General features: G+C 38.9%; 1 protein-coding gene across 1 annotated transcript in view; it reads left to right on the top strand.

Moving 5' to 3' along the window:
• Positions 1–13,545, top strand: part of MMP23B (matrix metallopeptidase 23B) — a 344,346-nt gene that overhangs the window by 114,949 nt on the left and 215,852 nt on the right. The gene's annotated exons all lie outside the window — the stretch shown is intronic.

Here is a 13,545-nt window from a genome sequence, read left to right as displayed (position 1 = left end):
TTAGCTACAGGGACATTTTTAAACCAAAAGGGGATATGTTGGGAATATCTATCGCCTCTGCATCTAAGACATTCAACAACAAGTTGCCTGACATAATGCTTCTACATATAGATGAGCATATATGGTTTCATAGCACACAACTGGAGAGAGCCACTACTATGTAACCACGAGAGAGCCACCACTATGCAACCATAGGAGAGAGCCACCACCATGCATTCCTTCTACAATATTCTCACCTCCTTGAGGTATTGGATGGCATGCACGACTTGCAGTAATATCCCCACATGGTCAATGGTCGCAAAGGTTTGTGTGCAGGAATGGCTACTATTCAGTGAACTAGCAGGTAGAGCATGATGCACATGTGTGATTATAACCAATATGTCTGCATAGCACCCAGGCAGTACATATGAATCAAATGCATGGCACAAATGTAAGATACATCAGCACTTCCTGTGTGGTTATACTCTGCAGAGCCATCTGGTTGGGAAGTCCAGTCACTGTGGCTAATGTTAATGCATATAGTGACATTTATAGTGTGCTTGAGTGAATTAAACCCCCCACATGTTGATAGTGTGCTACAAATGATGCTGGATATCTGTTGAAGTCATGGCTAATGAGACCCAAATGGATCCCACATAGAAGTGGCTGAACTGCATTATAACACCTCATTAACACAAACCCACAACATTTGTCAGCATGTGTACAGCCTGCATATAGCCCACTTCTGCATGGGGAAAGTGTCACTTAGCTATGATGCTGCCATATCCTGCCGAATATTCATAACATTTCGCACATTTAACATGCCATTAAGGAAACAGGCAAAGAAGCCCCATAATACAAGTGCAGTAAGACTACACACACACAAACACACACACACACACACACACACACACACACACACATACACACACACACACGCATCCAACACAGAAGGCACTGACACCATCATCCATTGAAAGGTAAGTGGAAGATGAACAAGCAGCAGCCACAAAAACCCACCTCCCCCCATCAGTCACAAGTACAAGGTAGCAGTATAGATGAAGAAATAACATCTGTTCCAGAACTGTGGATCCTAAGAAGCATACAGTAACAATGCAGTGTTACACAGAACAAACACGATGCATGTTGTTTTAATATCTGCCTCTGCTAATCAGTGTATGTTTTGGCCACTCGGTGCATCAGATATTCCCATATTCACAACACAGGAGGGAAGATGGAGTGTGCCACAGTTGTTATTGTGTGCACATGCTGCTAGGAACATAGTGGCACACCTTTCTACACATAGTCTCATGGAGAGAGGGGGGAATACCACAGGAGGTGAAGACAGAAGTCTTGAGGTGATGGGTACTCCATGTCAGGGATTACTTCCTCCTGAAATGTTGGTGGGGTGACACCACATGACTGTGAGCTAAGGGCCTGGCCTGGTGCAATAGGATTTGAAGCCTTTTGTGAAGAGCATGGCATGCAGCTGTGGTACAGTTACCTGGACTGAATCTGCTGAAGAAGTGTCCTGCCAGTGGAGGCTGTGTAGTGAGGGATGCAGCACTGTCTAACGCAGGTGGCGTCCAGGTACCTTGCAATGCACCCCCCCATATATCTATATATATATATATATATATATATATATATATATATATATATATATATATATATATATATATGTATATGTATACCCTACCCTGACCCTGGACAAGACTTTCAGTTCGAGCAGTAATTGTGGCACTGGTAATCCTCCATATGGAGGCAGACATTGAAACAGTGTGCACTACTAAAGAACTAATCAGGTCAATCATTGCACCATCGTTGGAGTCTATGTCTTCACAGAGTAGTTGGCCGGACTGGGTGACATCATCACAAATATTATGCAATGCAGCAGTCAGCTCCATGATGGACTGGGTAGCTGCAAACTGTGTGTGGATGATATCCTGGCACATCTGCAGACCAAGTCTGAGTGTTGCACAGATGTCAGGGGTCACTTGTGACTCATGAAGATATTAGACACCCCTGGCAGGCTCTGAGATGGTGCACTTACCTGCTGCTGTAGCCACAGGGTCTGCATCTCTGTTACTCACAGCCACATAACTTCCCCATGGCAGTGTTAAGCTGTTATACTGTATAACTTCAGGTTCACCTGTGGATAAGACCACATATTCACCCTGTAGTGTAGGTGGATGTTTAACTAGGATGGAGACAAACAGTGCTACAATGTCATCTGGATGTGAATCGGATTTCTGTCTATCATTATCACCATTATCATCATCAGTTATTATGCAGGTCTCAACATCTGCCTGTTCTTCTCTCCCAGCATCTACAGATGTCAGCATAGCTGGTCCTTCCTGTGAAGCCATAGCAAAAGATACACCAGACTGAAAATGAATGCCTGTGATACCACCATGGTCCTGTGACATGCATGCATGTTAAGACTGACCACTCAAGATTTACCATGCAATCCCAACTTATCTCTGCTGGTTTCCTGATGTGCCTGAACACCTGATGTTCCTATAGGTGGTGTATGGTATAGTCACCCTACAGTGGTGTTGTTCAGTAATCAGCTGTAGCCATTACTAACCAGAGGCTTCATGCTCTGAAGTGCATGGTGGTTGTTATAGTCTGATGCCAGTCTCCACTCCACCAGGATTGATCCCATTAACAATGTCCCCCAACAAGGATATCAGAGATGCTTTTGGCTCTGTTAACCTGCTGTTCTTGCCCCCACCCCAGATAACCAACTTGTCAGCCATGATTGAATGACCGTTTACTTGGTATGGTATGGCACAATATGTTAGTAGCATGCTTATGACACCACTCTTATGTCACAGACCACTGTCTGACGCAATTGATCCCATAAAGGCTGGTCAGCACCTCTCTCCTCAACAGGCATCTCCTATGGGACTTGGCTTCCTGTACTAACATGACATTTTCATAAGGGCTGAAATTGTCCAGCCTCCGCCTTCCACCTTGACCTCCACACATTCAGACACGTGAACACAAGACATATGGCTATAGGCTGTGGACTACTGGGACTGGTAGGATAGCAGTTAGAGCCACTGTGTTACATAGGTATACCCTACTATAAGTGACAGGAAAGTTATGAGGATATATCATGCTAGGAACACATACAGCTGGTATATCTGTCACACAGTGGCACATATGGATGCCCTGCAGGGTTCATATTCTACATTATGACCTACAAGTATCTATATGTATGTATATGTGAGGACCATCATTCTAAGTGCTACCACTCGGTCTTGTGGGGAAACACAGGTGACATGTTGCCAACACCACAGGACATTATTTACTTTATACAGAATATATCATCTCCATACAACATGACGGGCATGTAGAGGAACAGGTTGTCCTGATATCATAAGCTACCTTGTTGACAGTGCAATATATTTTACACATGACACATGCAGATACAAATTTTGTTTCTGAGCTTATGTAAATGAAATACCTGTACAGGGAAGTATATCACACACTTGCAAAGCACTGTGTATATCATCTCTGCTGTCTTTAGGTGATGAAACTGCTTCTGTTCCTCATAACACCACTGTCTGATTTCTCCAAGCAATTATCCAACATGGTAAAGTGTTTTCTAACTGTGCAGCTTTATACCTGTTTGTGAGGTACACATTCAGATGAATCCAAATGCTATGACTGTTGAGTAATCATTTTATTTGTTGCTGCACATATGTAGCATGAAATGCATTTGGTTCATTACCTCATCGTTGACATCTCATGGCCATGAGCTCAGGCAGGAAACCTGTGTGAGCATGTGTAACTCGTCTGTGCAGCTTCAAGCTACACTTCCTACTTTTCACAAATCACATTGCATGTGTGAGTGACAGCTAAGACTTTACCCTTCAGGAATATGCCAACATTTTCTAAGGATATTTGCATGGCAATGTCTGTCTCTGCAAATCCTCAGTGAAGAGTGTCTGTATGATGCATGAAGGAGAGCAATATAAGGGTCTATGTTTTCATGGCCATTTCAAGAAGCAGCCACTGGGCCCCTATGCTGTTCAATTCCACAAAGTTGATGCCTGGTATGACCTGGCTGAGGTGTTGATTGTCAAGTATGAGCATAACCTGAACAGGAGATATAGTGCAGGAACTGTGATGTGTGAGGCCATCACTTTGATTATCTTCATGCAGGGGAGCAGGAGGCTAAGAAGCAGCAATGCTTCAAATGGTATAATAAGTGGGAAGCATTGTCATGTCTTAGGTATGTGTGGGGAATTGTTTCACATATTTTGGCTACTGTGAGGTGATTCTGTGTCATGTGGTCATGTTGATAACATGTAAGAACCTGTTATGTGCTGATGTTAGGCTGCCCCATGTCATGGTGCCTCCACAGTACTTTGTGTGTCTCTGTGTGTGAGGGCTATATTTCTGTGTTGATACATTAAAATATACCTAGGGGATAGACACCTGTCTGCTGCCTGGGATGCAGGTACTGAGACATACATAAGGGCATGCATGTAGTCAGCTTTGCTTCAGCATCTTATTATACACCTGTCACAGTTCTCTGGTTTTACCCTTTCTCTTTTATCATAAGCAGAGTGAGACATGAACCATGTTGCCTACTGCAGGAGGCAGGACAGACTGTTGGCCAGGAAAGGTCACTTCTGCTGGCCAATGCTGACCTGTATTTTAAATATATCCAGTCTATTGGAATCATCAATGGCAAGTAGCCTGATACCATTACACAATGTAGCTCAGTTGCAGCTGGAGTAGCTGGTGGAGGTTGTAGTGGAAAGAAAGTGGGTAGGTGTACAACCCAGATGGAGAGACATCTGGAACAGATTGCAGATTTACTCACCCAGCCAGGCCTGACCATTGAGTCACCAGGAGAGGGTGCTCCACACTATTGGCCACCCTTATCCATCATCTTTTGATGGATCACAGTAATGTCCTTGTAGGATAGGAAGGCAGAGGACATGCTGCTGCTCGTGTTCCACCCTGCTATGACCTCACCTTCTGTTGTCATGCCTCATACCATTTGCATTTCCCAGTCCTCCCCACCATTTGCCTGACATTTGTTTGTCCTTCTTCACGGCATGCCTCCAAATGCTGCTGTACACACATACACAGCTGTTTGTCCGTGCTGTTGTATGTGAGTTTGCTTGTGCACACTGATCTTTCTTACCCTTCCTATCCTTTCACCCTTCCCCTCTCTGTGTATATAAAAATGAGGACCCTCCAACAAAAACGTTATCTTTCCTTTCTCCATTCTGCGCAATTCTATAAATTATCCTTCTGTGTGTCCTTCTGATTACTACCTTTCCCATTTTCTTGCCTTCCTATTAACCACTTTGCTCCTCTTTCATACATCTAACAGGTGACCACAAACAAAGGCACCATATCACAGCAGTTATGAATACTGTATGCATAGCCAGCCTTAGGCATAGGCCAACTAGGTGTCCGCCTAGGGCGCCGCTATAGCAAGGGCATTTTTCCAGTAAACTGGATAGTGTAATTAGACCAGGATGGGGGCACCAGGTGGTGTGGGGGCACTGTGGAGCCCTTTTGCCTAAGGCACCAGTTGACCTAAGGCCATCCCTGACTGTATGGCTAAATAGCTTTATCCACCACATTGTGCCATCCTTCTAATGAATGTGTTATCGTGTGCAGTCTAGTTTCAGTATATTCTACTTTATTTCAAGACACAGTGTTCTTGGAGTTCACATTTTACTTCTTCCAGGGTTCTTGCAAAATATTGCACAGCTGCTATAGACATTTCATCTTGCACATCAGCTGCCTGCAGGGAAGTGCCACCTCTCTCACTCTGGATATGCAATTAGTGACAAACGAAAAACAAAAAACTTCCGGAAACCACAAAGTATGCCAAACGACAGTTGAAACAATCCGTTTATTGTAAATCCAATAAGCTGAAGCGCTTTTTGTCCAAGAGATACACGAACTTCATCAGATTAAATCACAAATCAAATAATGCAGTTTACATAATTTAAACACTTGATCAGCTGATGCATTGATATCAAACATTAAAGCAATATGCCCCATATATTCCTTCTGTGTGGACTCCCTAATCTCAACGAATGGCTTACTGCACCTATGGGCTTGACCCAAATTAACTCTACAGCCACAATGGTGAGTCCGGCTAGGGAAAAATCAAACTTAACTGATTTGCTGAACTCTTTCGATCATATTTTGTTAAAATACAAAAAGTTAAATTTGGAAATAGTTTATTTCAATGAGTGTTTGAGATTGGAGTTAGTACCGAAGGGTCTCAGGATTTGTCAATATCCGACAGGCCTGATTCCTGATTCCCAATTCCACTTAGACCTGGTTAAATTGTTTAATAAACAAGGTCTTGAATTATTCAACTTAATGATAGTAAATTATAGTAAAATAGTGGAAGAATTAAGAGATAATATCATTCCCTTGGACACTCAGATTAAATCACATCCTGATTTTTCCAGATATAAATTTGAATACTCACGCATATTTCAGACTATTGAATCTTTTATCAATAAGGCGAGAGCAGTTAAATGCAAAAAGTTACAGTGCGACCGCTTGCAGTACCAACAAGGATCGGCTTTCCCATGTCCATCTCCAGCACAGCAATGGAGAATGAATGGGTATAGGAAGGAAGGGGAAGGAAATATTAATATTAATAATAATTCACAACTTGGAAATGTCCACAACTGTCCAAATCTTGATATCTCTGGTCAGAACATGGAAATGACTAATAATCCACAGGGGGCATGTTCTGACAGTATTCCACAAACTAATTTGACAACCACTGGAGACATTAATGCTGATGATGGCCCCCGTAGAAGTCAACGTTTACAGAATCAATCGAAACCAAATTTCCAGTCTAATAACAACCAGTGGGGCAATAATCAACAGGGTTTTCAGAGGGGGAGAACGCAGAACAAGTGGAACCAGAGAAAGAAACACAACAAATGGAAATAAATCAAATGGTTCCGGACAACATCCCTTTGATTATTACGAATTCTGAGGGGGACTTTTCCATCTATAACTACTCTTCAGTGTATGTCCCTGTTGAGCTGGCTAGTTTGCTGGCAAAAGGCCTCACATTTATTCCAACTAAAAGACTGAATGTTACAAACTGTATTTTGGACCTGAAATTATTTGTGAGAAAGCTGAATTTGGCAGTTTTGTTGGGTAATATGAATAGAATGGATAGAAATTAATTTAGAATTGCAAGCACTTACAGCCCACCATTGCATAACTCTTTGTATATATTCAAAAAAATGTGTGAGCTTGATTTTAGACATATGGATTATTTGAGGAAAAACAGCATAAGTAGGAATAATCTTACAAATGAAGAATTAAATTGGATACAATATTTGAAAGACACTAGGGTCCGTATTATGAAACCAGAAACGGGTGGAGGTTTGGTTTTCATGGACCAGGTTGACTATGAAAATAAAATTGAAGTAATGCTAGCATCTGAATCTTATGATAAAGTGTCCATGAATGAATATAATCAAGCTAATAACAGGATCAAAATTTATATAAATGATTTATTTATAACACGGAGAATTAATACAGAGTTATATAACTACCTAATTATGCCATCACCTATTGTTCCAGTTATATTTGGTGTGCCAAAAATATACAAGGATCTGAGTAATCCACCCCTCAGACCTATAGTGGATGGCAGGAATAGTGCAACTTATGCTTGCGCAAAGGTAGTTGATGGGATCCTTAAGAGATATGTAAGTTCCGAAATATGTATAAGTAAGGATTCTTGGTCTTTCTTAGAAAAGATAAATGATATAAGTTTTGATGAACATAATAACCTACTTACAATCGATGTAAAAGACCTCTACACCTCAATACCACAAGAATTGGGTATTGAGTGGGTAATATTGAATTTAAAAGAAAAAGGTGCACCTACATCTGAATTAGTTCTAGTAGAACTACTAAGTATAATACTAGCACATAATTATATAACATTTAAGAAGAACTTCTTCCATCAAAAGAGTGGGGTGGTGATGGGTTCTGTTTTGCAAATTTGGTTATGAATTATTGGGAAAGGCACTATATATTTAGTAAGGAACCTATAAATTCACAAATTATATACTATACCCGATATTTAGACAATATATTTATATTGTTTAAAGGAAATCAAAACCAAGCTAAAGATCTTGTTAAGTATCTTAATGAAAGCACTGATTTTCTTGAATTCACATATAATTTTGAAGAGAAACAAATTCCATTTCTTGATGTACTTTTGATTAAAAACAATATTGACAAAAAGTATGAAACAAGAATTTACAGAAAACCATCATATTCTAATACTTTCTTGCATTATTCAAGTGCCCACCCTATGTTCCAAAAAAGTCAGTAGTGAAGGGACAATTGGTGAGGGCAGCATGGATGATTTCAAGGGAGGATGATTTTAATGATGAATGTAAAAATCTAAAAGACATGTTTCTCAGAAGGGCATACCCAAATACCTTCTTGGATAATATCATTGATGAAATTCAAGAGAAGAGAAGTAGAGGTATTTATACACCGATTGTAAGAGAGGTTATAGAAGTACAAATCCAAGAAACAGTACTAAATACTTCTAGGGACTCTAACTGTGAAATAACAGATCTTGCCATAAATGGAACGATGGGTAGAAAAACTTCATGTTTTGAACATAGTCTTATTTTGACTTTCAACTCTGATTTTCATTTCCTAAAAAGTATTGTATATAAAAATTGGAACATTCTGAAGGAAAGTAAAGAACTAATAGAGAAAACAGGGGAAGCACCCAAATTCACAGTAAGAAGAGATAGAAACTTTAAAGGACTTTTGGAGGGTATACACAAAAATAATAGTAATAATAATACTATTAGAAGGGGCATGCATAACTGTGGGTCCTGTTCCTATTATAAATATATTATAGTGGGTAACTTAGTAACCATTAATAATTTAGACCTGAGAAGTAAGGGTAAATTTAACTGTAATTCTAAAATGGTGGTTTACTTAGCTAAATGCCAGTTCTGCCCATGTTTCTATGTGGGTAAAACTATTCGTAGATTAAGAGATAGAATCTACGAACATACTTATAATATAAGTAAACTCAAGCAAGAAAATGCATTAGCTAAGCATGTGTCAGAATATCCCACCCATAAATTTAAGTTCTGGATCTTGGATCAATTAATACCTAATATAAGAGGGGGACCAATAGAAATAGAATTGGAAAGACTGGAATTGTTATGGCAGATTAGATTGTACGCATATAACTGGCCGGGTCTCAATGATATGTGTTCCATTATAGCTATATTAAACCTCAAAAGCCTTCGTAGATAGTTTTATAAGAAATTTTGCTGCTATTTTAATTAAGAATATAATTTTAATTAGAATATATTTAGTTGCTGCTGTTTGTTTTAATACTGGGCTCTTCTGGTATTTGCTTGTATTGGAATAGCTTAGTAGTAATTTCAAATGAAAATATTATTATTGTTCAACTATTTTTATAAGAATAGTTAGTTTTTATTAGGATAGCTTATATATTGATATAAAGTTTTTATAATATGAATTGAATATATGGGGCATATTGCTTTAATGTTTGATATCGATGCATCAGCTAATCAAGTGTTTAAATTATTTAAACTGCATTATTTGATTTGTGATTTAATCTGATGAAGTTCATGTATCTCTCAGACGAAAAGCGCTTCAGCTTATTGGATTTACAATAAATGGATTGTTTCAACTGTTGTTTGGCATACTTTATGTAATTAGTGACGGCATTGCCACACAGTGTTATCAAGCTCCGCAAGCCTAATGCAGAAGCACACCACGTTTGTATGGATCCTGATTGTGGTATCTACAATAACGTAACCTAGCATATTAATATGGGTGGTTAACGCACACCATGTTTGTATGGATCCTGACCGTAGTATCTACAGTGACGTAACTTAGCCTATTAATGTGGATGGTTAACTAAATTAAATTTTTCTTTGTGATTAGTTGGTAGGAAACAGGGCAACCACTGTATCTAATTACCTGGAGAGCTAAATGCCAGTCCACTCCACAGAAGCATACTCCAAGACCCTCAGTGAAGGCAGCTCAGCCTGGTAAATGTTGGAAGCCCTTTCTGTGGCCACTCATTATGTGTAGAGAAAACAAACTTATTTTATTAGCAGAGGCTGCCTCTTCAGCATCATTTTATTATTGGACATTACTGATTATGTCTCTATCTATAACTATCATTATCTTTATTGCTAGGTATCACTACTCTGTAATGGATTCTAATAAAAGAAACAGACTCATAATAAAAGAATTTTGGAAAATGTTTGCATAGAAATTCTTGCATAGAGCCTTTTACACCCCTAATAAAATAGCTAGATTTAAAAATACTAATGATGCTATATGCTGGAGATGTTATCTAAAATGTAATGCAGATTCTTTCATTTTGTCATGGTCATTAATTTTTCTAAATGAAATTGAAACCACTATTATGAAAAAGAAAGAACTATATCTTCTTTGGACTATAATGGCTGTCTCAAAAAATGCATCACTAGGAAATGAAACTCCCCTATCATCCCAATAATTGATGATTTTCTCTCTCTATTGAAAGAAGTAGCACTGTTGGAAATTAAAGTCAAGGAAATGAGGATTTTTCTGAAGAAATGGACTAATAATCCTTGGGAGAATGTTCTCTCCCTAATAGAGACACTTAAAACTGTCACAATTTTATCTTCATAAGACTAGAGGAAACAAGAATACAAGCTATAATTTGTTAATTCTCGTACAATAATCTCTATAATTTGTTTGTGTATCTATGATTGTATTCCCTTTTGACTTTATCTGTTTTGAGGCTATTGTATATCTGTAAATAGTTCATACAATTCACTCTTATTTGATCTGTTAAATTCACTATTTATTGTTGTAGTAAAGATTTTGAATAAAATTATTTGAATAAAAAAAAAGATATAAGAAGAAGAGTAGGAGTCAGGTCAAAAAGAAGGATATTTATTTTTTTTTACACAGCATGCTCCCTTTATAGAGGAAGTGGCTCGTATTTTGAGACAATATTGGTATATTATTATATATATATATTACCCAAATTATCAATACTCCTACAAGAACAGATAAAACCTCTAAACAACAGTCAATCCTGGATTGGATATAGTATCTTAACCGACTCAAGCCCATCTCTCAGGGAGTCTCCCTGACAGCCTGAGTGACCATCAAGCAACATACCTGATTAGGAATCGACCCCACCTAACTAATCAACCCATTGTCAGGGTCATACGAAACAAAAATACTTCAGAGCTCAGGACTTATTAAATTGACTCAAATCCTGTATATGGACTCCCCTAAAATACTTAGCACTAGATGAAGCTGTAGAATACTTCAACTCCACCTTCCTAAACATCCTGAACTCCCATGCACCACCCAGGACCACCAGAATTAAAACCAACCACGCACCATGGTTATCAAAAAGACACCAGGTCCTTAATGAAAGAAAGAGACAAAGCCTGGTTGCAATTCCACAAACACAAAACCCCTACCCTAAAACTAAGGTACCATGAACTATGTAATTGAGCCAAAAAAAACACATACAAATTGACAAAACTAATTATTATAAAACTTTACAGGAAAAATACTCCAACAACCCCCAAAATTTTGGGGCCTCAATCAATAACCTACTATACCCAGGAAAACCTTCCACCTCTTCTCCACTACTACCAAATAATCTACACAACATCCTCACCCACTTTAACAAATACCTCACTGAAACTATCCAAGCCCTAGCCAATACCCAAACCACTAGCACCTACCCAATGTCAACAACAGCCCCCACCCTTTCCAATACAGAAAGCAATACACCTAGTTTCTTCCTAGAACCAGTCAGTACTAAAACTATTACCAAACTCCTCAAAAAACTGAAATCAACAACTCCAGCAGTAGACAAACTACCAGCAGAATTCCTACAGATTACCACAGAGGCCATAGCCTATCCTGCGTCCATCCTCATAAACAGGTCTATAACTGAATGCAAAGTACCCAACTCATAGAAAATATCTCACATAATACCATTACACAAAGGGGGACACTCCCTTGAACTTACAAACTACTGCCCCATTGCAATACTATCACCCCTATCAAAACTTTTAGAGAGAATAGTCCACTCACAACTAATGAATCTCCTCCTTCACAACAATCTATTATCCCCATCCCAGCATGGATTCAGACCTTCCCACAGTACTACCACAGCATTACTATCCTTTTCTAACTCTGTTAATACCCACAGAAACAACGGCCTGTTCGTATCCTCCATATTCTTAGACTTATCCAAAGCCTTTGATATGGTGAACCATAGATTACTCCTAGAAAAACTGGCCACTCTTAACATAAATTCTTCCACCTTATCCTGGTTCAGTAGCTACTTATCTAACTGACAACAAGCTGTTCTTTGGGAAAACCACCTGTCACCCCTACTTCCAGTAACCATTGGTGTCCCACAAGGGTCCATTCTTGGCCCACTGCTATTCTCATTATTTACTAATGGCATAGCATCATCCCTGCCCTCTGCCTCAATAGTCCAATATGCAGATGATACCACTATAATATGTGCAGCCCACACCCTGGACAAACTTCAAATCATAACCCCAAACAGCTTTACTCAAGCCGAAGAATAGTTCACCATTGTTCATTAATTAGGGGAGTTTTTATGGAGTGTATTTAAGGGGTAACTTTTTTGTATGAGAATTGTTCTGATGAAGTCTGGTCTTTCGCAGATGAAAGCACTTAACCTTCAATAAATTTTGGCTGCACTGAGGTCTTCTCTCCTGGTGATTCATTTTTATTTTTGTTTTTAATATATCTGAGATTCTTTTCAGAAAAGAGGCGTGATATATTTTTTCATATACTAGTTTTAATCCTGATGGTCTTAATAATGAATTATTAATGAAATATTTATTATGAAAGTTTTTTAAATATTGAATGCTTAACATTACTTGTAACTTTAAATAAATAATTATTGTTTTAATTGATTAATTTGCAGTGCTTTTCTATTGGTTTTGTATGCTTCTACTTACTTTTTTATAAGCAGGAGGGTTTTTTATGTACTTTAGAACCTTGGGAGGTGGTAAGCCGAAGCACTAGTTCTTTGTGTTGAAATAAAAGTTCATGTGTGAAATGTTACTATTCAGATAAGTAACCAGGCCTTCTGGGAGATGAGAGTGATTCACTGGATTATGCAAAACAGGATTTGGACTTGGGAACAGACTCTGGAATTTGCATGACTGACTGAGAGGCTTTAGGACTAGGTGTGTGTCCACCAGATGCATGTTCCTGTCCCTCTCCTTCCTGCATGACATCTTCTAGTGTGCAGTACACCTGTCTATGTGCTCAAAGCAGGAAGTGATCAAACTCATCCTACTCTTTTTTCCCCTGCAGAAGGGATCACGTTTGGTAGCATTAGAAATATGTTTCTGCATTGGTATGCATTAGCTGATGTTGGCACATGAAATGAGACTGCCAAGCAATAAAAAATGTACATGAGCCAGAATGGTAGGTAGGCTGGTAGGTGGTCAGATGGAAAATGAT

Source organism: Protopterus annectens, chromosome 2.part0 (assembly GCF_019279795.1).
Source record: "Protopterus annectens isolate FY-2018-M chromosome 2.part0, PAN1.0, whole genome shotgun sequence".
Lineage (NCBI taxonomy): Eukaryota > Metazoa > Chordata > Ceratodontiformes > Protopteridae > Protopterus > Protopterus annectens.
Note: the sequence above shows the minus strand (reverse complement) of the source record. Positions and strands in the feature narration are given on the sequence as shown.